Source organism: Pristiophorus japonicus, chromosome 24 (genome assembly GCF_044704955.1).
Source record: "Pristiophorus japonicus isolate sPriJap1 chromosome 24, sPriJap1.hap1, whole genome shotgun sequence".
Lineage (NCBI taxonomy): Eukaryota > Metazoa > Chordata > Chondrichthyes > Pristiophoridae > Pristiophorus > Pristiophorus japonicus.
The window spans coordinates 9,406,255-9,434,028 of NC_092000.1; the positions used below are offsets into that span (position 1 = coordinate 9,406,255).

Consider the following 27,774-nt stretch of genomic DNA (forward strand, 5'->3'; position numbering starts at 1 on the left):
ACCTCTCTGCCGTCTCTTTTCTAGAGAACAGAGCATCAGCCTGTTCAATATTTCCTGATGGGTATAACCTCTCAGTTCTGGTATCATCCTTGTAAATCTTCTTTGCATCCTCTCCGGTGCCTCGCTATCCTTTCTGCAATACAGAGACCAGTGCTGGCCAGGACACAGAACAAGACTGAGCTTGGCTGCAATGCCCTTCACAGTCGAGTAGTCTGCCAATGCTCACTAATAAAGAGTGAGCACATAGGGAGGGGCACCGGATGGTAGCAGGTGCCCATACAACTGTAACTTCGTGGGGTGGTACGTGAAATATTTAAATGACAACATTCCTGACTTTAGTGGAAGACTCCCAATATCCCTCCCCCCCGCCCCCCCCCCACCCGGCCTCCCCATCACCCCCATTCATGCAATAAAAAATATCACGAGAAATGGTATCCTAAACTGGGACTCCCCCTCAAATCACCTGCATTAATGTAACATAAGTTGATTTGGTGAGAAAAATCAGTGAAGACATCTCACTTGTTGAAGAAGTCGTCCATCAGAAACTCCAGGGATCCTTACAACAGGGGAAATACACCCCCCCCCCCCCACCCCCCACCATCTTCCACAGGCAGTTCTGATAATGTGTGTCTATTTCCCCCCCCCCCCCCCCCCCCGCAGCGGGGGAGAAGGGATGTCAGGGGTGGGGTGGGGGGAGATGAAAGCCCCTAAGCAATCAACACTTTGTTTCGGGGGATCTGGTAATCAGCAGCTCAGCTTTCAGACCTGGTCTGGAGAACAAATACGGCTGCCGGGTTGCCGTGGCAACCGAGTGTTGGGGGTTGGGTGCCGGGAGTAATGTGCAGCGAGGAGCTTAAAGAGACACTGTCCCCTTTGTTAGCTTTCACAAGCTGGGTTGAAAACTATTACAAATCTGTAACCTCCACATTGCCGCTCCACATTGAAACAGCAATCCTTTGTCAAATCGTAAAAGTAAAATATTAATAAACCGATACCATCAATTTCAAATTTACGCCGAGGGGGAGGGTGGGGTAATGAATGATTGGAGGTCTGCTTTGCAACAACTTGCCTTTTTATAGGATCTTTGATGTGGTAGCAACATCATTCAGCTGCTCCGCAGAAGTGGCAAGAAGCAGTACGAGGATTTAAGGGAGGTGACTGGTACGCTGAACATAAGAACTAGGAGCAGGAGTAGGCCCTACGGTCCCTCGAGCCTGCTCCGCCATTCAATGTTGAATACTCTGTTGTTTCAATGCTGAACATCCTGAGGACATCACATTCCAAATAAACGCAAGTTCATAGAAACATAGAAAATAGGTGCAGGAGTAGGCCATTCGGCCCTTCGAGCCTGCAGCACCATTCAATATGATCAGTACCCCACCCCTGCCTTCTCGCCATACCCCCTGATCCCTTTAGCCGTAAGGACCACATCTAACTCCCTTTTGAATATGTCCAATGAACTGGCCTCAACAACTTTCTGTGGCAGAGAATTCCACAGGTTCACAATTCTCTGAGTGAAGAAGTTTCTCCTCATCTCGGTCCTAAATGGCTTACCCCTTATCCTTAGACTGTGACCCCTGGTTCTGGACTTCCCCAACATTGGGAACATTCTTTCTGCATCTAACCTGTCCAATCCCGTCAGAATTTTCTACGTTTCTATGAGATCCCCTCTCATTTCTCGCTGAATCATCACTCCTGAATTATAGGGTCCAGTAAAATGCACAGTGATTTAAAAAAATATATATAAAAAGTAGAAGCAGGAGTCGGCCATTCGGCCCCTCGAGCCTGCTCCGCCATTCAATAAGATCATGGCTGATCTTCTACCTCAACTCCACTTTCCTGCCCGCTCCCCATATCCCTTGATTTCCCCTTGAAGGAGGCACAGAGCGCTGGGGAGGGATGTTGGGTGGGGTAAAGCCATGGAGGGATTTGTGAACGAGGACAAGGAATTTGAGTTCAGTGAAATGTGGGGAATGGGGAGCCTGTGAAGGAGGAGGAGGAGGAGGAGGAGGATAGTATGGGGAAAGGGGGCCGAGTGGGGGCGTGCGGGCGGTGTTTTTGAACAAGTTGGAGTTTGCGTAGAGTGAGCACGGGATAGAACGAGAACGTTGGCATCGTTGAGTCTGGAGGTGATGAAGGTGAACAAGGAGGTTCAGGGGCGTGGAGGGGGAGGCAGGGAAAGAGTCGGGCAGTTTTGCGGAGACAGGAATAGCTAGTCAAATAGGAGACTGAGATTGTGCACAGTCGGATCCCCCTTGCACGAGAGAAGACGATTAACTTGCTGTAGGTGCGATGTTCCTGAGTTTTACTTGTCAGCAGGCCCTTTCATGTTTAAAGACTTCATTTAATGGCGAGCTTGCAGATCTCTCGCTGTTGACTGAATTAAAAAATATATTAAAGCATACCTTGCAGCAGCAGCAGTCAGTCAAGCTGCTGGATTCATCAACTCTGCTACCCAAGTGCCCGATACAGAACGGTAAAAGAAAGATTAGCATTTATATAACGCCTTTCACGACCACCAGACGTCTCAAAGTGCTTTTCAGCCAATGAAGTACTTCTGGAGTGACTCTTCTTTTTGGAGTGTAGTCACTGTTGTAATGTAGGAAACGTGGCAGGCAATTTGCGCACAGCAAGCTCCCACAAACAGCAATGTGATAATGACCAGATAATCTGTTTTTGTTTTGTTGATTGAGGGATAAATATTGGCCCCAGGACACTGGGGATAACTCCCCTGCTCTTCTTCGAAATAGTGCCGTGGGATCTTTACGTCCACCTGAGAGAGCAGACGGGACCTCGGTTTAACGTCTCATCTGAAAGACGGTACCTCCGGCAGTGCAGCGCTCCCTCAGCACTGCACTGGGAGTGCCAGCTTAGATTTATTTGTGTGCCCAAGCCCCTGGAGTGGGACTTAAACCACAACCTTCTGACTCCGAGGTGAGGGTGATGCCCACTGAGCTACAGCTGACACTGAGTCCAGTGGTACCTGGGGCATTGGGAACAGGGTGAGGATGAAGCACAGGAAGGCTAATCTATCTCGCACCAAATCAGGGCCTGTTAAAGCTCTGAGATCTATCTGGATTAAAGAATGCATGCAGATTCATTTGCTGAGTTTGTCTAATGTTTAGGGCTATACTCACGGGCTAATTTTGATAGTGTAAAATGGGTGATAGTATAAAACGTGCGATATCTGATCTGCCCTTTATACATCTCTTCTGATTTTCAGTTCCATTGTCGTCATTGTATTAAAACAAATTACCAAGTGACGTTCGATGGTGCCCCTTCAAGAGGTATTGTACTAAATATCTCTCCAGAACCCACCAAGATACACCCACTTCCATCTTTCACGCATTTTATGCAAGCCCTGCATTTTCAATGACTTCTAAATGTTAAAAAGAATACTCTGAAGTAGCAGCAACAAACCTTACTACACCAGAAGGACGGGGGGAAATAATGAGCAAATGGTTCACAGGGCCAGTTTAAAGTGGGGACACTGGATTAGCAGTTGTAAATCCTTCGGATGAATGAAATGTAGCCAGTGATTGTCTGAGCAGGTTTCTATCTGACCACCTGCTATCGCTCCTGTACAACAGAGGCGAGCCTGTACAGCTTAATGGAGGCACTCCTCCCCCACTTTACCATGCTGGCACCAAGCTGCTGTTCGAGATGGGTTACTGACCGTGTTGTGGGTGTTGCAGGCACCGGGCATTGCTAGTCAGCATCTAAACTTCTGTTGATGTTTGTTTAATGGCGATTTATGAAAACAAAAGGAAAGGCTTGCATTTATATAGCGCCTTTCACGACCTCAGGACATCCCAAAGCGCTTTACAGCCAATGAAGTATTTTTGAAGTGGATTCACTGTTATAATGTAGGAAACGTGGCAGCCAATTTGCGCACAGCAAGGTCCCACAACAATGAAAAATGACCTGATGATCAGTTTTTTATTGGTGATGTTTGTGGAATAAATGTTGGTCCAATACATTGGAGAGAACCTCGCTGCTCCTCTTCAAATAGTGCCGTGGGATCTTTTACATCCACCTGAGAGAGTAGGCTGGGCCTCGGTTTAATGTCTCATCCGAAAGACTACACCTCCGACAGTGCGGCGCTCCCTCAGTACTGCCCCTCCGAGAGTGCAAGGCCCCCTCAGTACTGCCCCCCCCGACAGTGCAGCGCTCCCTCAGTACTGCCCCTCCGACAGTGCGGCGCTCCCTCAGTACTGCCTCTCCGACAGTGCGGCGCTCCCTCAGTACTGCCCCTCCGACAGTTCGGCGCTCCCTCAGTACTGCCCCTCCGACAGTGCAGCACTCCCTCAGTACTGCCCCTCCGACAGTTCAGCGCTCCCTCAGTACTGCCCCTCCGACAGTGCATCGCTCCCTCAGTACTGTCCCTCCGACAGTTCAGTGCTCCCTCAGTACTGCCCCTCCGACAGTTCAGCGCTCCCTCAGTACTGCCCCTCCGACAGTTCAGCGCTCCTTCAATACTGCCCCTCCGACAGTTCAGCGCTCCTTCAGTACTGCCCCTCTGACAGTGCAGCGCTCCCTCAGTACTGCCCCTCCGACAGTTCAGCGCTCCTTCAGTACTACCCCTCCGACAGTTCAGCGCTCCCTTAGTACTGCCCCTCCGACAGTTCAGCGCTCCTTCAGTACTGCCCCTCCGACAGTTCAGCGCTCCCTCAGTACTGCCCCTCTGACAGTGCAGCGCTCCCTCAGTACTGCCCCTCTGACAGTGCAGCGCTCCCTCAGTACTGCCCCTCTGACAGTGCAGCGCTCCCTCAGTACTGCCCCTCTGACAGTGCAGCGCTCACTCCCAGTGCAGTACTGAGGGTCAGCCTAGATTTATGTGCTCAAGTCCCTACTTCTGCCTCAGAAGTGAGAGTGCTGCCCACTGAGCCACGGCTGGCATCTGATGAAGTGTTGGCGAGCTTGATTTTTTGTGCCTTATTGAAAGATTTCTCAACATCGTGTGTGTGTGTGTGCCCGCCCCTGGGACCCGGACACACAGAAACTGACTGACTAAGCCCCGGACCGCGGAACTAGCACTGGCCTAGACCCAGGACCCACCGACAGACCCGGGACACTGGCACACAGTGACCAAGTTCCGGACCCGGCACAGGCCCCGACACCGAGTGACTGACCGACCGAGCCTGGAACCCAGCGACAGGCCGAGCCTCAACCCGGAGCAATGTGCGACAAGCTACCCTATAAAGTTGGTGAGTGTCCTAGTTCCCATCCCCCGCCATCCCCCGGCATCCCGCTCTCCACCCAGGACGGACCACGTGCGCTGCGTTACACTGCTCCTCCACAGATGCTGCCGGATCCGCAAAGATCAACCCGGGGGATTGGGAGCTGACGTTCTTCCGGCGCACAGCACCTCGGCAGTGGACAACGCCGGCCCGACCTCAGCCCGCAGGACCATCGGCGGCCCGGTGCCATTATAGGGAGCAGTGTGCAGCGGCCCGGTCCCAGCCTGCGAGCACCATCAGCGGGCCGGGGCCATCAGAGGGAGCAGCGTGCGGCGGTATACCACTGCAGGGAGCAGCTTGTATTGCTGCAGGAGGGCGGCGGCTGACTGCAGGGCGGGCAGGTACAGCAGGAGTAGGAGATTGTAGAGGGATGTGATCGGGGCCCAGAAGAGGCGAGGGCCCAGGGGCAGCACGGGCCCAGCCCACACTGCGATATGTGTGCGCACTGGGTCCGTGCAGCAGAGCTGGTCTCCAGTCGTCCTGGTTAACCCTTGCCACTGGACCAAGACCTAGCTCTGTCAAGCCCGTGTGGTGGCTGGTGTGCAACGGCCACCCCACGTTAAAAAAATCCACGCACAGGCATCTTCCACCCTTCAGGATGTAGTTCGGGATCTGGAATATTATTTAAACACCTGTGAACTCATCCGCTTTCGGCATTGAAGCAAGTCATCCTCGTTTTGAGAAACTGCCTATGATGATGATGATGATGATGCACTGGAGCATGGGATGGGGAGGATGTGGAACGCCAGCAGCTAATTTCACGAGAAAACAAGCTATCGTCCTGTTTGAATTGAGTGAGGCCGCAAAATACCCACAATATGCAAGCAGAAACACTTGGCTGCCTTAATCATATTGGCTATTTGCGTTCTCCTTCCTGCTCGTTTTCTGCTCATTTTCTCCCCCGTTAATGACGGCTGATTTCATGAGTGTTGGATGAGGTCCTGAGTCTTCATTCTTAACGTGTGTTCTATTTGCATTTGACCACAGGACGGAGAGGGGGACGCGAGGGAGTGGGGGATGGTAGAGGGAGGGTTAAATTCAAGCCCCATCCCAACTTCATTCACACGTGAGCTTTCAGCAGCAGCAGGAAGCCTGGGGCATTTTCTAAACCCAGGGACAAGGGAGGCAAGTTACAACCCCACCTTCAGCTGTCGCAACCCCTCCCTATCTCTGTAATCTCCTCCAACCCCACAACCCCCCGAGATGTCTGCGCTCCTCTAATTCTGCCTTCGTGAACATCCCTGATTATAATCGCTCCACCATCGGTGGCCGTGCCTTCTGTTGCCTCGGCCCCAAGCTCTGGAACTCCCTCCCTAAACCTCTCCGCCTCTCTACCTTCTCTTTCCTCCTTCAAGACGCTCCTTAAAACCTAAGAGCCGAGCTCCTTAGAGCCCAGGAGTTCCCAGTTCCATCCAGGTCTTATGGGAGGTGCCCAAACAGAGGTCAAATGGCTCCCAACCAAGACCAAAGGAAAAAAAAAACGATGATGATGCAACCCCGGGACATTCGCTCCCAGAGATGGATGATAGAGTAACATTTGCAGATGTCTCAAGGCAGGTTGTTTGCCCAGCCTCATCTCTCCCAATGTGGGAATACTCCCTACCATCTCATCAATGCTTCGTGCAGCAAGTCAGCAACACAGTGTGTGGATGTTTGGAAGATGTCACAATCAGCACTTGAACCGCAACTGATACTTCAACTTAATGTCAATGCCAGGACTGATGACTCTGTGTTTGTAAGCACTGACTCTCGGGTAATGAGTCATAAAGATCAGAGAGGTCCCGTGTTCAATTCCTACATCTGGATGCAGTTAACTGATCTCAATGCTGGGGGCACTGTTGTTGGCCTTGGCACTGGCAGTGGGGGGTGAGGAGCGGCGCGGGGGGTAACCAATCACACTGCTGTTGAGCGACCCCTGCTGGGAAGTGTGAGTATATGCACGTCAGTCGAGAGTTGGGATTAAGGCTGAGCTCGGAAGTCCAGCATTTGAATAGCTCAGTGGCTGTGATTATTTAGGCTTTGTGAAGGTGGGCATCTGAGTGAGCTGCCAAAGGCCGGTGTTAACATAAGAAATAGGAGCAGGAGTCAGCCATTTGGCCCCTCGAGCCTGCTCCGCTATTCAATAAGATCATGGCTGATCTGATCTTGGCCTCAACTCCACTTCCCGCTCCCCATAACCCTTCACTTCCTTATCCTTCAAAAATCATCTGTCTATCTCCACCTTAAATATATTCAGTGACCCAGCCTCCACAGCTCTCTGGGGCAGAGAATTCCACAGATTCACGACCCTCTGAGAGAAGAAATTCTTCCTCATTTCTGCTTTAAATGGGCAACCCCTTATTCTGAAACTATGCCCCTAGTTCTAGATACCTACACGAGGGGAAACATCCTCTCTGCATCTACACTATCCAGCCCCCTCAGAATCTTGTACGTTTCAATAAGATCTGTTTTACCATGCCATGGCATGAAATACCGCCTTTCGGAGAGGGAGGGAGAACATTGGGAAGAGGTCGTCCATTGATCCTTTGACATTGGATGTGATTTTGGCCCTTGATTATACTTGTGACATAATCAGCAGGGTAACAATGTGTTCTGAACATTATCCTTGTTTACAAGGCATACTGAATGAACCAAAATATTTCACCCACCACCAAAAAAAAAAGCTGAATTATCGTTTGAAATAAAGTCTGCAGACCACTTCAATCCTTTACCTCACTCCTGCTTTTCACCTAAACTCAGTTCGGTAATCTCAATGATTACAAACAGAGAGATTGCGTCCCATCCAGTCTCGACATAGTTCCAGTCATGCTTCAGTAGGAGAGGAGTGCACCAGCAAAGGCAAATTCAATTTACCCCGCTAAGTAAGTGCACTGTTTAGTTGAACGCACAGGGGTTTTTTTTGCAGACTAGAACTGCTCTGTCCAGATCATACAAGCTCTCTGTTAGTAGGCCAGAAGCAGCATAAGCATCATAAACCGAGCCTGACATTGATTGTAATCAGACCTGCATGACACTGATTACCAGAAACAATGTCTAAACGGGGTGACGTGCGCTGGGCACTGAGCGTCCCACGGGAAGACTGCTACAGGCCTGTCAACACTGTGTGCACGACGACTTCATTAGGTGTGTGTGGCGATGTCACCATCCCGTCTCACACTTCATTTTTCCCCCAGTGTTTTTCCCTCTCCAATCCCGAAGGCCCTGACCCTTACTGGGGTTCGATTCCACGGCTACTGGCTGCCTTCCAATACCTCACCTAAGTGATCAACGTTCATCTACGAGTCCAGAGAATGGGAGCCAGCAGGCTATTTGACCATGGAAGCCACTACCACCAAGCCCGATCCTCTCTCCATCCCACATCACATCACCCCTGGCTGCTCCCCTCAGCTGAGATCTGTTATCTCGGCTCGGATGCATTCTTCACTTTATCTTCTTGACCTGATCTTTTCCCTAAAAGCGTGTGTGAGCTGTGGTTCAGTGGCTAGCACACTTGCCTCTGAGTCAGAAGGTTATGGGTTCAAGTCCCACTCCAGGGACTTGAGCACGTAAATCTAGGCTGACACTCCCAGTGCAGTGCTGAGGGAGCGCCGCACTGTCGGAGGGGCAGTGCTGAGGGAGCGCTGCACTGTTGGAGATGCCATCTTTTGGATGAGACATTAAACTGAAGCCTTGTCTGCCCTCTAAGGTGGATGTAAAAGATCCCACGGCACTATTTTGAAGACAAGCAGGGGAGTTATCCCCAATGTCCTGAGGCCAATATTTATTCCTCCGTCAACATCACAAAAACAGATTATCCGGTCATTATCACATTGCTGTTTGTAGAAGCTTGCTGTGCGCAAGTTGGCTGCTGCTTTTCCTACATTACAACAGTGACTGCCCTCCAAAAGCACTTCATTGGTGCTTTGAGACATCCGGTGGTCGTGAAAGGCGCTATCGAAATGCATGTTTTTATTTTTCTTTCTTTCTAAATGTTATCAAGGCGCTCATCTTAGAATTGGGACTCAAGGAACTGGCTATCCCACCAATGCATTTATAGTACAGCCTCACTTGTGGTTTCATTTAATAAAAAGTAAGATCCCAGAATAGTACAACAGTACCGAGTCTGGGCCGCAATTACTGAAATATATTCTGAGGTTTGAAGACACTGAGTGGAAGTATTTCAGTGAGATCTTTAGTTTAAAAAGCATTATTTAGGCCACAATGAAATCTCTTAAGGGTCCCTATTTTTGTGAGCTGATGAGTAGCAAGCTGGGTCTGACGGAAACCTCTGGGCTATTTGCGAGAGATGGTTTTGAAGCTTTTGAAGCTTTATGTTGTGTGTTTACAAATGAATGAAAAGGGTTATTGAGGAATTTAATGTTGACTGCGTGCCTTTAATGTTGTGCACCTTTAATGATGATGCCTGCACGCCTTTAATGATGATGATGATTGTACACCCTTAATGAGTATCCCAGATTATAATCGCTCAACCATCGGTGGCCGTGTCTTCAGCTGCCTGGGCCCTCCCTAAACCTCTGTCCTCCTTTAAGACGCTCCTTAAAACATATCTCCTTGATCAAGCGTTTGGTCGGCTGCGCTAATTTATTCTTATGTGGCTTGGTGTCAAATTTACCTGTTTTGTCTTATAACACTGTTGCAAAGCGCCTTGCGATGTGTTATTATGTTAAAGGCACTATATAAATGCAAGTTGTGGTTGTGAATGACTGCATACCTTTAATGACGACGGCACACTTGAAGTTCTGACTTTGCATTTTAAAACGTTGCACTAGCCCGAGAGACGCATTAACAAACAAACGTGGAATGTTTGCGTGCTTGGGCTAGGATTCTGGGATGGATTGTGTGGGGTAGGAGGAAAGGGATTGTGTGCTTGGATGAGGTAGGTGTCTGTCTGGGGTCCCACTGTACTTGCAGGGGCCGGGACGGGGAGGGGGAGGGGGGAAAGGCCTCAAATGCTACACTTTGTGTAGCTGCGCCTTTTATTCTTTTCATTGTCGTCAAGCTTCCAACTCCGATACAGGAATCTATGGAGACGTCGCTGTTGGTGGCATCTGGCCTATGGTGCTGGTGTTTGGTTAATCCTTTTATATGTAGATCAGGCAAGCGGCTGAGGTTCTACTCTTTCCACCGAGCCCCCCCCCGCAACTTGTCCTGTCTGAAGCCTGCACATGTTCTATGGATAAGGTTTAGCTTTGTCAGGAAATGTTGTCCCATCTCAGCAGCTGTCGGCCTAATGTATAGTCAAACCCTTACAAACCAGAAGGCTTTCCTGTGCTGGGAAAGGGGTACAGTCTGCGTGTGAGTCGGTTCAATGCCCTCCTCCCTGGTTTTGAGGACCCAGTAGGTACATTGGTTCAGAAATGAAAACTATTGTTACATTTTGAGATTCATCCGCAGGGTTAATTTGGCGAGGCTGTGCTCCTGGCTCGTACCCTCATGCATAGCTAGTGTGCGCCGGACAATCATGGATAGAGTATTGTAGACAACATAACCCCGGCCGCGTGACTAATTTAAAGGGACTGCGCACGGGGGGGAGGAGGGAGGGGAAACAGTTAGAGCGAACATTGGTTATCGGTCTATCTCCATCCAGCAATAGTGCTATCAGTCTATCTCCATCCATAATAGTGCTATCGGTCTACCTCCATCCATAATACTGCTATCGGTCTATCTCCATCCATAATAGTGCTATCGGTCTATCCCATCCAGCAATAGGGCGATCATAGAATCATAGAAATTTACAGCACGGAAGGGGGCCATTCGGCCCATCGTGTCCGCGCCAGCTGACTAAGAGCCACCCAGCCTAATCCTACTTTCCAGCTCTTGGTCCGTAGCCCTGTAGGTTCCGGCACTTCAGGTGCACATCCAGGTACTTTTTAAATGTGGTGAGGGTTTCTGCCTCTACCACCCTTTCAGGCAGTGAGTTCCAGACCCCCACCACCCTCTGGGTGAAGACATTTCCCCTCAAATCCCCTCTAAACCTCCCACCAATTATTTTAAATCAATGCCCCTTAGTTGACCTATCTGCTAAGGGAAATAGGTCCTTCTATCCATTCTGTCTAGGCCCCTCATAATTTTGTACACTTCAATAAGTTGTATTGCCTCCTCTATTCCAAAGAAAACAACCCCAGCCAATCCAATCTTTCCTCATAGCTAAAATTCTCCAGTCCAGGCAACATCCTCGTAAATCTCCTCTGTCCCCTCTCTCGTGCAATCACATCTTTCCTGTAATGTGGTGACCAGAGCTACACACAGTTCTCTATCAGTCTACCTCCATCCCGTAATAGTGTTATTGGCCTTTCTGCATCTCATGCTGTGGTATTCCAGCACGATCCCCGATCCACATTCACTACCAGTGAAGCTCTGAGTCGGCAGTGTAACCTCACTCAAGTTGCCACTAAATCTACCCAGTATTTTATAAGAAATGGTGATGGATGCGCTACTTTTTCTGCCTTGCCTCTTCCCCTCCTACCTCAAGGGGTGTTGAACTCATTTGTCCCACTCTAACCGTTGCCTCAGAATCTCACGGGAACAATTGGATCTGTAAAACTCCGTTCCTTACTGGATTGTGCATTAACCAACTAAACCACTTGGAGTGCTGCAAAAGTCATTAAGGGGCACCAATAGAACATAAGAAATAGGAGCAGGAGTCGGCCATTTGATTCCTCGAGCCTGCTCCGCCATTCATTAAGATCAAGGCTGATCTAATCTTGGCCTCAACTCCACTTCCCATCCCCAAAACCCTTGACTCCCTTAACGTTCAAAAAATCTGTCTATCTCCACCTTAAATATATTCAATGACCCAGCCTCCACAGCTCTCTGGGGCAGAGAATTCCACAGTTTCACGACCCTCTGAGAGAAGAAATTCCTCCTCATCTCCATTTTAAATGGGCGAGCCCTTATTCTGCCCCCTAGTTCTAGATTCCCCCACGAGGGGAAACATCCTCTCTGCATCGACCCTGTCAAGCCCCCTCAGAATCTTATACGTTTCAATAAGCTCACCTCTCACTCTCCTAAACGTCAATAGAGATTCAAGAGACCTTTCTTTTTAATAAAAGATCCAATCTTCACAGGCAGAAAGGGTTTATTTTTTGAATTTAACCAGAATCTTACTTTTAGTTTGTAATCGGTAGCGTGTCCTATACATTCTAACAGTGGATCCTCACTCCTTGACAGCCTCTCTAACCCTGCTATGCTGACCATTTATTGAAGTCCTTCAGGAAAAACTAGAAAAGTCCGTAGAAAATGCGTCTCTAATCTAACTGCCATGATATTCACGAGTTGACGTAATTATTTTCATTCCAATTCCCATTTTTGACCTGCCAAACTCACCACAGTCAGAATTACAGTTATTACACTCGCATGTGACTTTTCTGAAATGACTGCAGAAAGTTTGAATGTTGTTGCTGAGTGGGCTGATATTTAATGAATATAATTATGTGCAACTTAACGACCATGCAACAATTAATGACTGTGTATCCTTTAATAAATACATACGGACAGTGACGGACAGGTAAAGACCCTCTGGTCCATCAAGCCTGTCCCACACAATTGCGATACCTTGGTATTACAACATAGACACTCCACCCCACCCGAAACCATGTGATCCACTGGGAGAGGCAAAAACAAATTAAAAAACCCCAAGCCAATTTAGGAAACAAAAATCTGGGAAATTCCTCTCCGACCCATCTAGGCGATCGAAACTGGCCCATGAGATCACTCTGGCCCTGAATTCCCTGCAGTGCCTACCTTCTGTAAGAGGTGATCTCCCCCGCAGCCAGAAACACATCCAGCTTTTGCTTGAATATTCAGGTATAAATGAAAATGCAAACATTTTAACGAATCTTCAAGTGGCCAGCGAGGTTGTAGTAGCCCAAGCTTAGCAATACAACAACTTGCATTTAGATAGCACCTTTAACGTAGTAAAACCTCCCAAAGCATTTTACAGGAGCGATTATCAAAATTTGACACCGAGCCACATAAGGAGATATTTGGGCAGGCGACCAAAAGCTTGGTTAAAGAGGTCGGTTTTAAGGAGCGTCTTAAAGGAGGATAGAGAGGCGGAGAGGTTTAAGGAGGGAATTCCAGAGCTTGGGGCCCAGGCAGCTGAAGGCACGGCCACCAATAGTGGAGCGATTTAAAACCAGGGATGCTCAAGAGGCCAGAATAGGTGGAGCGCAGAGATCTTGGGCGGGGGGTGGTTGTATGTCTGAAGAAGATTAGAGATAGGGAGGGGCGAAGCCATGGAGAGATTTGTAAAAAAGGATGAGAATTTTAAAATCGGGGTAGTGTTTAACCGGGAGTCAATGGAGATCAGCGAGCACAGGGGGTGATGGGTGAGCAGGACTTGGTGCGAGTTAGGACACGGGCAGCAGAGTTTTGGATGAGCTCATGTTTATGGAGGATAGAATGTGGAACGGGGTCAGTACAGTTGTCCAGCAAATCGCAAATGTACCAGTCAGATTAGTAAGGTTTTACAGCGCAGTCAGTGCCTACCAATAAACTCTTTAAATTATTACCCCCTTGTAACATTTTAAAAATACTTTTGGTGGTCATATAATCCTTTGAAGCTGCACCCATATAAAGTTACCTTACATACCAGCCAGCCAGTCACATTGTGTGCTTTGCTCTTGTAATGAAATACTCAGGAATATAATCTTGAAATATTGGAGCTTAAAAATCCAGCTTTTTGTTAAATCACTTCATCCGGTTTTAAAATTTGAAAAATGGTTCAAGTTATTTAAATGTAAGTTGTCAGCATTGTTTAAGACCTCTCCTAAGTTAGCCACCAAATCGGTTGGTGATTGCTATACAAGGTTTTCCTGTACCTGTGTGTTCCAGTAAGTGTCAGCTGTGGCTCAGTGGGCAGCACACACTTGCTTTTGAGTCAGAAGGTTGTTCGTTCAAATCCCACTCTACAGACTGGAGCACAAAAAATCTAGGCCAACACTCCAGTGCAGTGCTGAGGGAATGCTGCACTGTCGGAGGTGCCGCCTTTCAGATGAGACGTTAAACCAAGGCCCTGTCTGCTCTCGGATGAACATGAAAGATCCCATGTCACTATTTTGAAGAAGAGCAGAGCAGTTATCCCCGGTGCCCTGGGGCCAATATTTATCCCTCAATCAACATAACAAACAGATTATCTGGTCATTATCACATTGCTGTGTGTGGGAGCTTGCTGTGTGCAAATTGGCTGCCGCCTTTCCCACATTACAACAGTGACTACACTCCAAAAGTATTCTATTGGCTGTAAAGTGCTTTGAGGCGTCCGGTGGTCGTGAAAGGCGCTATATAAATCTAAGTCTTTTTTTGTGTTGCTGTATTTTCTGACCACAATTAATCTCTGCTAAACCTTCAGGTCTGACTTAATTCTTGCCTGTACAAAGTTATCTACATCAGTCACAAGCTTTACTCCTCGTAGCGTAATACCACCCAGAAAGGTGTAGGCAGATGAGTTAGCAACTTCGGTGAGCTTCGAAACACTACCTGTTGGATGGTATAATGGCCTATTGATGTTGTAATATCCTCACACAATGGGTTATTCGTGTCAAGACATATCTGCTGTATGAGCAAGACTTGCCGTCTCGGTGCAATGTACTCAGTTCAGTGACCTGCTCCACCATGCCTGAAGCACAGACCGAGTGGGGTCTGGCCACATCAGAAGACAATCTTGAACCTGGCGGACCGGTTTCACTGCGGAGGAACAGACCTTGCGTTGGGCTCCGGAGGCAGAGGCTTCGCCCGTTTTCCCCTGGTAATACCGAACCAGTTAATCGTGTTTTAACGAAGTGCTGACTTTAACAGATGATTGTCCCTGCACTTTTTGCAATGCGCAGAGGAGGGAGTCACTATTGTTTACGAGGCAATAACCCTTTAAAGAGCTGGACGGCTGCCATTTTGAATGCCAACACACACAGTGAATTGCATGCAGGATCTTGAGAAGAACGCAGTGTGAATAACGTGGCCTTATCCATTGACCCACTGCCATTTCCTAGATATCCTCCCCCCCAAAAAAAATTCCTGCCTGAAAATTCCTCAATCTTGCCGTAACCTGGGGCCCCCTATTTTCAATGTGGAGAGTACCGGGCACTTTATTACCATAGCAACACTCTGAAGCAAGAACCAGCTTCTTTGGGGGCCAATTTCTTTCCCCTACTTCCTCTCTTAAAGGTATTGCCTGCTGGCTCAGTGATCATGGACACCAGCCATCCTTCACTGCATTCACATGTGACACTGAGCGTTGGAAGGCTGTTTGACCACAATAGCTTGCATTTATTGATTAGTAAAACGTCCCAAGGCGTTATCGATCAAAATTAACACCGAGCCACATGAGATGTTAGGACCAAAATGTTTGGTAGATTTTAAGGAGCATCTTAAAGGAGGAGAGAGGCGGAGAAGTTTAGAGAAGGAATTTCAGAGCTTAAGACCGTGGCAGCTGAAGGCACAGCCGCCAGTGGTGGAGCGATTTATATTTGGGGAAATGCGCAAGAGGCCAGGGTTGTCGAGCTGGAGGAGGTTACAGACATAGAGAGGGACGAGGTCATGGAGGGATTTGAAAACAAGGATGAGATTTTTTAAATCGGGGTGTTGCCGGACCGGGAGTCAATGTAGGTCAGCGAGAACAGGGGGTGATGGGTGATGGGTAAACGGGACTCGGTGTGAGTTAGGACACTGGGCAGTGGGCACAGGAGGTGATGGGTGAGTGGGACTTGGTGTGAGTTAGGAAACGGGGCAGTGGGCACAGGAGGTGATGGGTGAATGGGACTTGGTGCGAGTTAGGACACGGGGCAGTGGGCACAGGAGGTGATGGGTGAGCGGGACTTGGTCCGAGTTAGGACACGGGGCAGTGGGCACAGGAGGTGATGGGTGAGCGGGACTTGGTGCGAGTTAGGACACAGAGAGCCGAGTTTTGGCTCAGATCCATTCTTGAAACCACAGCCTCCACTTGTCAGATCTGTGCTGCGATCGATTGGGCCTATTCCTTGCAGTTTTCAGCACATGACCTCTCACCTCAAACCGCCTCGAGCCACACTCCCGCCATTGGTCCATCTTCCGGGCGCGCTGCCTTCCCACGGCCAATTGGAAAGGGAGCAGCCTCTTTGTTACCCGATTGATTTAATCTTGACCCTTAATGAAACAACCTTTTTTTCCCCCCATTTCCAATATTTTTACAACTAATAAATGAAAATATTAAAAGGTGAAAAGAACACCATTTATTTTTCATGCCTCTGTGATTCTCCTCCCAGGTTTGCTCGCCGCACTGTCCTGGAGTTTGGTCTTCAATCCCTGGAGACTTCAGGCCAATCCTGGAGGGTTGGCAACCCTACTTGGGTGGGTGGCAGGTGGGAGGTGATAAGGGGAGTGCAGACATTGCATTGCAGCAGGTACCACGTCCAGAGATTACAGTCATTCCTGATAGCCATTATTGTTGCCTTTTTTCCTTTAAAACATCTTCGTGCCAGCGAGTACATGATTCCAGCCGTCTGAGCGGCCCCCAGCCTGAGAGCACCATCGGAGCGGGCCGGGGAGCGGAAGGAGTAGCGTGGCGGTATATCACTCCAGGGAGCAGCACGTGCTGGAGCAGGAGAGCAACAGCAGCGAAGAGTGACGTCACCAAGATCCAGGTCGGTGATTGGAGAGTGGGCAGGTATAGCAGGAGTGGCGAGGTCGGGGCGAATGATTGGCGAGAGATCGCAGAGGGACGTGATTGGGGCCCAGGAGAGGCGAGGGCCCAGGGGCAGCACGGGCCAGCCCACACTGCGATATGTGCGCGCACTAGGTCTGTGCAGCAGAGCTGGTCTCCAGTCGTCCTGGGTAACCCTCGCCACTGGACCAAGACCTAGCTCTGTCAAGCCCGTGTGGTGGCTGGTGTGCAACGGCCACTCCACGTTAAAAAAATCCACCCACAGGCATCTTCCACCCTTCAGGATGTAGTTCGGGATCTGGAATATTAGGTCCTTCATTGAAACACCTGTGAACTTTTTGACGTAGAAGCAAGTCATCCTCGACGCGAGGGACTGCCTATGATGATATGATGATGGGTTCCTTTCAGTCATTTAGGATTCCTGAGCAGTCTCATTGCATCAGAGCATGATTACTGGCTGGCAACAGAAACCGTGATCCTGAAATGGCATGAGTCACAATTTGAGTTTGAAAACGCCCGAGGAGAAGAAGGCAGCTCCCAAGACGGGCGCCAACAAAGAAAGACTTGCATTTATATAGCGCCTTTCACGACCACCGGACATCTCAAAGCGCTTTACAGCCAATGAAGTACTTTTGGAGTGTAGTCACTGTTGTAATGTGGGAAACGCAGCAGCCACTTGTGCACAGCAAGCTCCCACAAACAGCAATGTAATAATGACCAGATAATCTGCTTTTGTGATGTTGATTGAGGGATAAATATTGGCCCCAGGACACCGGTGATAACTCCCCTGCTCTTCTTCAAAATAGTGTCAGGGGATCTTTTATGTCCACCTCAGTTTAACGTCTCATCTGAAAGACGGCACCTCCGACAATGCAGCACTCCCTCAGTACTGCACTGGGAGTGTCAGCCTAGATTTATGTGCTCAAGTCCCTGGAGTGGGACTTGAACCCACAACCTTCTGACTCAGAGGCGAGGGTGCTGCCCACTGAGCCACGGCTGACACAGCAAAAGGCAGAGGAAGGAGAGTTACTCTATCTACATCTATCTAAGGTGATGAAACAGGTTCACCCTGACACCGGATCCCTCAGGAGCCTCATCAACTCCTTTGTGAACGTTTCTTTTGAGGGCAGCGCGATTGAGTCTTCTCGTCTGCTTGGTACAACAAGCGCCGCACCGTCAGCTCCCGGGAGATCCAGACCGCCATGCACAGGGGGGGGGGGCTGGCCAAACTCGCCGTGTCAGAAGGGACAAAGGCAGTGACCAAGTACAGCAGCTCCGAGTAAACACTCCACAATGAAAAACACAGCACTGCTCTCCGCCAATCGGAAACCCCAGAAAAATGCTCGTTTTGAATTTTTATTAATGCGGTTTCTGTGGAATTTCCGCCGATTTTATGCCTGTGACTCGCAGCAGCCCTGCAGAATTTTGGGGCCCAACTGATTGGTTTGCTGTGGTGTTTGGGGTGGGGGTGTGAAAAAAGGTGCAAGCCCCCACAAGGTGGTTTCCCCCCGTGTGGGCGAATCTAGAACCAGGGGGCACAGTCTCAGAATAAGGGGCCGCCCATTTAAAACGGAGATGAGGAGAAAGTTCGCCTCTCAGAGGGTCGTGAATTTTTGGAATTCTCTACCCCAGAGGCTGTGGAGGCTGAGTCATTAAATATATTTAAGGTGGAGATAGACAGATTTTTGAACATTAAGGGAGTGAAGGGTTATGGAGAGCGGACAGGGAAATGGAGTTGAGGCCAGGATCAGATCAGCCATGATCTTATTGAATGGTGGAGCAGGCTCTATTTCTTATGTTATGTTAACTCTGAAAAAGACAGCAACTACCGATGACTTAATGATAGAGCATTGGCCAAGTGAGAGATAGAAAGAAAGAGGAACTCGCATTTTCATCAGTCAAATATTCAAACACCACGTTTACTTTTTGTGCATGCTGAGCTATTATTGTATGTGTTCTTCTGATTGGTTCTGGAAGGCTACCAATGATGTCATTACACAACTGTGTACGTGGTATTTGCAACTTGGAAGCTTTTATTTTCTCTCGTCTGTAAGGCTGGCCAGCCATTTTAAGAGTCACAGCAAGCCCTTCCAAGGTCTGTGTAATTAAGTAAAATCACACTGTAGCCCTGTTCGAGTTCCCGAGTGGCACGGGGCCAATGCACTCTGCAGCCCTGACATCTTCACAATGCACGAATGCTAACCTCGCTCCTCACCTTCTCCTCTGCCCCCCACCACCCTGCCAAGATGCCACAGCTCACACACCGAGCTTGTGTCTGTGGAATCCAGGCCACACAGTGAATGGGAGCAGGGCAATTCCTTGCGTTATGTGGGTTCAGGTCCCACTCCAGGAATGTGAGCACAAAATCTAGGCTGACACTCCCAGTGCAGTACCGAGGGAGTGCTGCACTGTCAGAAGTGCCATCTTTCGGATGAGACTTTAAACTGAGGCCCCTATCTACTCTCTCAGGTGGACGTAAACGATCCCATGGCAGTATTTTGAAGAAGAACAGGGGAGTTGTCCTGGGGCCAATATTTATCCCTCAATCAACATAACAAAAAACAGATTATCTGGACATTATCACATTGCTGTTTGTGAGAGCTTGCTGTGCGCAAACTGGCTGCTGTGTTTCCCATATTACAAGAGTGACCACATTCCGAAAGTACTTATTGGCTGTAAAGCGCTTTGAGACGTCCGGTGGTCATGAAAGCCGTTATATAAATACAAATCTTTCTTTCTTTTCTATGTGTAATGTGTATCTACTGCCATGCCCACACTGATAACAAACGCAAGGAATTACAAGGTGTGATTTGCAGCACAGAATGACCTTTGTTCCTTCCGCTTCTTGTCCCATACTCTGGTACCGGGGAGTTTGTGCAGTGGTGACTCTTCGTTTCTCTCACTGACAGAACAGGCAGTAGGTGATGGTCCTGACCCAGGCCGCCTGGACTTTATTTCCTCGTTTCTCATTCCAAGGTTTCAAAAAAAAATTGCAAGTGCACCAACCAAGGCAACGACAGCAAAACTGTTCCAAACCCAAAGTGAGCCGGTTCGCCCAGTCCCTTTGATGCTGGGTTGGAGCATTGAAGTTGGCTTAGGTCATTGGCTTGTCTATGCTGTCGATCTGGTCCGATTTCCTTGTCGCCTCTTGAAGGCCCTGACTCCCGCTGGGACACAGCCCTTCGGGGACTGAAGGCTCCCTGGGACCTTTCCCAAGGAGCCATCGCACATCTGTGAGCCTGGGTAATGTGTTTTGGAATGGTATTCCTTGAGCAAAGGCCTCACAGCCAAGCCTGATTCTAACCCAACGTCAATGCTTGCAGGGCATTCACCATCTCGAGTACTGATGTGGAAGAAAGACTTGCATTTATATAGCGCCTGTCACAACCTCAGGAGGTCCCAAAGCGCTTCACAGCCATTGGCGTACGTTCAAAGTGTAGTCACTGTTGTAAGGCGGTCGATTTGTGCACAGCAAGCTCCCACAAACAGCAATGTGATAATGACCAGATAATCTGTTTTTAGTGATGCTTATTGAGGGATAAATATTGGCCCCTGGACACCGGGGATAACTCCCCTGCTCTTCTTCGAAATAGTGACCGCGGGATCTTTTACGTCCACCTGAGAGAGCAGATGGATCTTTGGTTTAATGTTTCATTTCTGAAAGTTAAGTTTGAGCAACGGTTTCCCTATAAAGAGGATAAAATGAATGCAGCTGTAAATGAGAACAACTACGTCCACAAGATATACATCTGAGCCCCTGGAGCAGGCCGAATGCGGACTTAACAGTTGTGATTCCAACCAGGGAGGGCTGGAGCCCCCAGGTCGCAATGTCTGTTGCGGGACAGTGGAACATCTCACTTCACGGGAAGGGAGAGTGAGAGACATTGTTCAATGTCAGCATGTAGCCAGTGCACCTGCTTGATGTCAGCTCAGAGCAGTGCGCTGTTGGGATTGGTCAGAGAAAGAGAGCGTTCTCTGCTCCTTGTCTATTCCATTCTGTTAGACATGTTGGAGAGACAATGCACGAGAGGTAGGAGACAATAAAGCAGAAACACACAAGATTAAAGCTTGTCCCCCTCTGTTTGATGAAGCTTCACGGGTAGGCAGGGGCAGTGGGGACTCGGGCCTTTCCATTAAGGATGGGATGTGAGGCGTGGGACACTCGTTCTGAGAGAGGACTCGAGAAACCAAGGCCCATCCTTGATCCAGTGCTAAAATATACAAATCGGCATCTAACACCATAAATCCAGCAGAAGCTTCTAAATGTGAAGCTAAAACATCTCCTTTATCCAGTTATTACTGTTAAGTGACCATTGGTATATGAAGAAAATATTTCCTTCAAAGTGAGTTTGTTCTAACCAGCTGCACTTTAAATGATGTGCATGGAACTGAGCTGCAAGAATGTACAGCTATTCTAAAAGGAATTTATTTTACACATCTGTGCTGCGGCACTAACCCTTTATTTCAAGCTTTCGTATAAACCAACAGTATGGGGCGGGACAGTGGTGGTGTGACTGGCGGCCATTCGAGTCTGCTCATTCGCCTGTGGTGAAACCATGGCAACCGGGATCCCGAGCAATAATAATTTGGCTAGAAATTGTTCCAAGGGAGTGAGACACAGAGGAGGAAAATGCAACATACCAGTGGGGGCAGTCGGCAGCAGCTCTTCACCTGGGTGACATTTTTATTATCTGGGAGATGACCTCTGACCCGGTCCCCATTTAACTGCGGACGAGTTTGTTAACGTGGGCCCAGGGGTTGGTGGTACTATGGAAAGCAGATTACAGGCGCCAAACAGCAGCACCAGCTCAGAATGTCTTAATGCTAAACCCAGTCACAGGCACCAAGTTTTGACAATTAATTTCCCCTCTGAGTAAATGCAACGATTTAGCAACTTGTTTATCATACTTTCCCTGCCTTTTCATATTTAAAGTTCCCCCTTCAGCCCGCCTCTTAGTGTCAGCCGTGGCTCAGTGGGACAGCACACTCGCCTCTTGAGTTGGAAGGTTGTGGGATCAAGACCCCATTCCCGGGACTTGAGCACATCAATCGAGGCTGACACTCCAGTGCAGTGCTGAGAGTGTGCTGCACTGTCAGAGGTGCCGTCTTTCGGATGAGACGTTAAACTGCGGTCCCGTCTGCTTTCTCAGGTGGACGTAAAAGATCCCGCGGCACTATTTCGAAGAGCAGCAGGGGGAGTTATCCTGGTGTCCCGGCCAATATTTATCCCTCAATTAACATAACAAATACAGATTGCTGTTTGTGGGAGCTTGCTGTGCGCAAATTGGCTGCCACATTTCCCGCATTGCAACAGTGACCACACTCCAAAAAGTACTTCATTGGCTGTAAAATGCTTTGAGATGTCCAGTGGTCGTAAAAGGCGCTATATAAATCCAAGTCTTCTTCTTCCCTTCACTGACCAGTGTCTTTCTTTGCTCAGTGAAGAGGGCCACACAGACTGGGCAGAGCCTTGCCCATTAGAGCTGGAGGCTGACAGACTAAGCACTACCTTTGTGATGGCTCTGTTCATCCAAGTCACCGTCCAGCGAGAGGAATCAAGCCAGACAGGGCAGAAGCGTTCCAAATCTTTGCTGAGCTAGCTGATCTCGGAACAGCCAGGAATTGGGGCGAAATGAGATAACCTAACAGTGTGGTACCTTGCATTTATATAGCGCCTTTAACGTAGTAAAACATCCCCCAAGGCGTTTATCAGACAGAATTTGACACCGAGCCACAGAAGGAGATATTAGGACAGGTGACCAAAACACTCGGTCAAAGAGGGAGGTTTTAAGGAGTGCCTTAAAAGGAGAAGAGAGAGGCGGAGAGGTTTAGGGAGCAAATTCCAGAGCTTGAGGCCGAGGCAGCTGAATGCGTGGATTGGTGGAGGGACGAAAATCAGGGGATGCGCAATATGCTGGAATTGGAGGAGCGCAGATATTTTGGAAGCTTTGTAGGAGGTTACAGAGATAGGGAGGGATTCGAAAATAATGGCAAGCACATTACCATTGCTTGAGATGAGCTTTCATAGTGTGCCAACTTATGCTCTCCTAATTTTTCATTAAAAATCCCATTGGCTTTGCTGGCCTACATCATGGCCATTTACAGTGACACAAGGCATGGGAACAGCTCTTCCACCCTCTGTCCCGACCAGGGAGTGGCTTGGGGTGCGTATGTCCGATAATAAAAATGGTGTTACAATGTTGGTCAAGAATCAAGACAGCAGGTGAGGGGGGTTAATTGGTCTGTGCCAATAGCACGAAACGGACCGGTAGCCAATCGCCAGTGTCAGCTGTGCTTCAGTGGGTAGCACTCTCGCCTCAGAGTCAGAAGGTTGTGGGTTCAACTCCCACTCCAGGAACTTGAGCGCATAACTCTAGGCTGACACTCCCAGTGCAGTACTGAGGGAGCACCGCACTGTCGGAGGTGCTGTCTTTTGGATGATACGGTAAACTGAGGCCCCGTCATGAAAGGTACCGTCAGAAGAATGAGAGGTGATCTTATCGAAACGTATCAGATTATGACGGGGCTTGACAAGGTGGATGCAGAGAGGATGTTTCCACTGATGGGGGAGACTAGAACTAGAGGACATGATCTTAGAATAGGGGGCCGCCCATTTAAAACTGAGATGAGAAGGAATTTCTTCTCAGAGGGTTGTAAATCTGTGGAATTTGCTGCCTTAGAGAGCTGTGGAAACTGGGACATTGAATAAATTTAAGACAGAAATAGACAGTTTCTTAAACGATAAGGGGTTATGGGGAGCAGGTGTAGAAGTGGAGCTGAGTCCATGATCGGATCAGCCATGATCTTATTGAATGGCCGAGCAGGCTCGAGGGGCCGTATGGCCTACTCCTGCTCCTATTTCTTATGTGCTTCATTGGCTGTAAAACGCTTTGAGACATCCGGTGGTCATGAATCCGCTGTAGAAATGCAAGACTTTCTTTCCACCGTGCCTGATTTTCTTGTCCCGACGGATTTTCTGCACCAAACGATTGGGGAGCAGTGAGAAAATGTCTCTTTCAGAGGGAAAGAAAAGGGAGTGGCACATCGGGGTGGGGGGAAGGGAGTCGACCCTGTGCGGCGAGAAGCTGGTTCTGTTTTGTGGGGGAAGAAAAAAAAATAAAGTTCAGGCCTCAAAGGGCCCAAAATGCCTGCTGCGCGGTGGAATGAGGCTGCCTGGGAGGGGGCTGTGTAATAGCTCATTATCCGGGGTAGATTATGATTAGTGGACCAGCCTATTTCCGCAGCAGTAGAGACAGAAGCTTGTGGAATGCAGCCCCTGTACTTTAAGGGTGGAAGAACGGAGCCTGGGGCCTAAATCAGCCTCATTGTGCAGCAGGTGACCTTGCGACCCCTTTCATTCCCCACAATGCTGTGTTTTACTCTTAATTCTTGTGTCCACCAGGAGAAAACAAAAGGAGGCAAAATGGTCACCACAACACGACAATAGGGAGACTCCCTCTGTGGCATCGTTAATCATTTTAAATCATTTTTCACTTTTTTTTTTCAGACTGATGTATAGATCTTTTTTTTTTGTCCACCCTTCCCCTCCGTAAAAATGTAAACTCTTTCTGGTGGGCCAGCTGCTGAATGGCGAGGGGGAGAAAGCCAGCCCTGGTTCCCTGACATCCAAAGACCTACAAAATGTCTCCATGGCCACCCTGACCCCTTCAGTCCCAGCAAATTGCACCTCGACCAACGGCCAGGTCAATTCTTAGCCCTTTCCCGATTCTTGTTAGGGGTAGCCCTCCCCCCTCCCTCCTCCACCAATACAACCAAATGTCCAACGTCGATGTGTTAGTATAGACAGTGAGTGCCGGCAGGCTATTTAACCATGTGAGGCACCCTGTTTTCACTCGACCTCCATGCATGTTCACTTTCCAACAGTATACTGGAGTGTCGGCTACGACTCGGTGGGTAGCACTCTCGCCTCTGTACCAGAAGGTCGTGGGTTTGTGTCCCACTCCAGACTCTAGCACAAAATCTCGGTTAACGCTCCAGTGCAGCACTGAGGGAGTACCGCATTATTGGAGGTGCCGTCTTTCAGATGAGACGTTAAACCGAGACCCCGTCTGCCCCCTCGGGTGGATGCAAAAGATCCCACTGCACTATTCGAAGAAGAGCAGGGGAGTTCTCCCTGGTGTCCTGGCCAATATTGATCCCTCAATCAACATCTCAAAAAAACAGATTATCTTGATCATTATCACTTTGCTATTTGTGGGAGCTTGCTGTGCACAAATTGTCTGCCGCGTTTCCCACATTACAACTACACTTGCAAGTCTTTCTTTTTTTCATCTCTTTAAGCTTTTTATCTGACCAGTCTATTAAATACAATCTAATATAATTGGACGATCACAAATCAACGTTCTGATCCAACGGGGTGAGGTGACTTCCAAAGTCAGGAGATTGAAGTTTGAGTGGTTTATAAAACATCTGAAGACAAAGGTCAAACTAGTCTTTATTTCACATTATTATCACGGAGCTTCCATTTGATGGGTCAGTTTTTTGTGTGCCAGAACACACGTGCCCAGTGTCGCTACTCCCTGTAATACAGGATATTCTGCTTTATTTCATTAATTATAGAAGAGTTACGCTGGAGCTCTGCAGTATGGGTAAAGGTCCTCTCCGTTAGTATAAAAGTCAGATTCATGCTATTGAACGTTGTAATATATGCACCTATGAGTATGCTCACCGGTTTGTAGAGCTGTTGCATTGTGAGTGGCTTAGCCAGTCACGTGATGACTCAATAAAACCCCAGCCAGTTGAGTCTAGGTCATCCACGGTGAGGTATGCAGTTGTGAGCCTAGTGGATGAACTGGTAATGTGTAGTGTGATTGTTACAACAGGTTCTTAATAGCAATATGTTGCTATGAATTCTGAAGCAAGAACCCATGAAGCAAATGCATTAAAAAGGTAGCCCACTCAAGGTGCTCCTTACCAATACTGAGCACACTCTGTCGGCAAGAAATAACTGGTTTCGACACAAGTGTATGAATGATTAATTATTTGTACGCCATTCCTTTTGTCCATTGTTTTACTTATCACATAGAATGTACCGCACATGAACAGGCCCTTTGGCCCAACCGGTCCATGCCGGTGTTTACACTCCGTATGAGCCACCTCCCTCCCTACTTCACCCCACTCCATCAACGTATCCTTCTATTCCTTTCTCCCTCATGTGTTGATCTAGCTTCCCCGTAAATGCATTCGCCTCAACCACTCCCTGTGGTAGTGAGTTCCACATTCTCACCGCCCTCTGGATAAAGAAGTTTCTCCTGGATTCCCTATTGGATTTATTAAAGGAGGTGTAGGTCAGCTAGCACAGGGGTGAGGTGAACAGGTCTTGGTGCGAGTTAGGATAGGGACTGCAGAGATTTGGATGAGCTAAGTTCATGGAGGATGGAAGGCCGGCCAGGAGAGCATTGGAATAGTCGAGTTTAGAGGTAACAACGGCATTGGTAAGGGATGAGCTGAGGCCGAGGTGGTCTGGGTGATGGAGCGGATATGACCACCAACAGTGACCACTTGGGTCGGGGTCGTGGAGGGTGTCCATGGACCTGGTCCCCAGCCAGGAGTCCATGCTGTCACGAGGCAAGAAGAAGGGAGGAAATTGGTGGAGAAGGTTTTGAGATGATGTATCTCCAATATCTCGGTCTTACCCCGGGGCTCGGAAATAGTTTTTGAAGGTTTTCATATTAGGAGTTTCATTGCAAGTCCTTTCCACTATATGCGGGCTTCTGTAATACAAGATGCACTGCAGCAACTCTCCAAGGCTTCTTCAGCAGCATCTCCCAAACCCGTGACCTCCACCACCCAGAAGGACAAGGGCAGCAGGCACATGGGAACACCATCATCATCATCATAGGCAGTCCCTCGGAATCGAGGAAGACTTGCTTCCACTCCTAAAGTGAGTCCTTTGGTGGCTGAACAGTCCAATACGAGAGCCACAAACCCTGTCACAGGTGGGACAGACATTCGTCAGGGGAAGGTGGCACTGATTTACCACACGCTCCTTCCGCTGCCTGCGCTTGACCTCTTCACGCTCTTTGCGTTGAGATTCGAAGAGCACAACGCCCTCCTGGATGCACTTTCTCCACCTCGGGTGGTCTTCGGCCAGGGTCTCCCAGGTGTTGGTGGGGATGTCGCACATTATCAGGGAGGCTTTGAGGCTGTCCTTGTAATATTTCCGCTGCCCACCTTTGGCTTCTTTGCCATGAAGGAGCTGCGCATAGAGCAATTGCTTAGGGAGCATCGTGTCTGGCATACGAACTATGTGGCCTGCCCAGCGAAGCTGATCGAGTGTGGTCAGTGCTTCAATGCTGGGGATGTTGGTCCACCCAGGGGATTTGTAGGATCTTGTGGAGACATTGTTGGTGGTATTTCTCCAGCGACTTGAGATGTCTTTTGTACATCGTCCATGCCTCTGATCCATACATGAGGGCGGGTATTACTACAGCCCTGTAGACTATGAGCTTGGTGATAGATTTGAGGGCCTGGTCTTCGAATACTCTTCCTCACACGGCCGAAGGCTGCACTGGCGCACTGGAGGCGATGTTGAATCTCCGCATCAATGTCTGCCTTTGTTGATAAAAGGCTCCCGAGGTATGGGAAGTGGTCCACGTTGTCGAGAGCCGCGCCGTGAATCTTGATGACTGGGGGGCGCAGTGCTGTTTGGCGAGGACAGGCTGGTGGAAGACCTTTGTCTTACGGATGATAAGCATAAGGCCCATGCTTTCATATGCCTTGGTGAATACATCGACTGTATCCTGGAGTTCAGCCTCAGAATGTGCACAGATGCAGGCGTTGACCACATACTGCAGCTCAACGACAGAGGTTGGGGTGATCTTGGACCTTGCCTGGAGGCGGCGTAGATTAAACAGCTTCCCACTGGTTCTGTAG

General features: G+C 48.9%; 1 protein-coding gene across 1 annotated transcript in view; it reads left to right on the forward strand.

Moving 5' to 3' along the window:
• Positions 1 to 27,774, forward strand: part of notch3 (notch receptor 3) — a 182,123-nt gene that overhangs the window by 50,767 nt on the left and 103,582 nt on the right. The window lies entirely within an intron of this gene.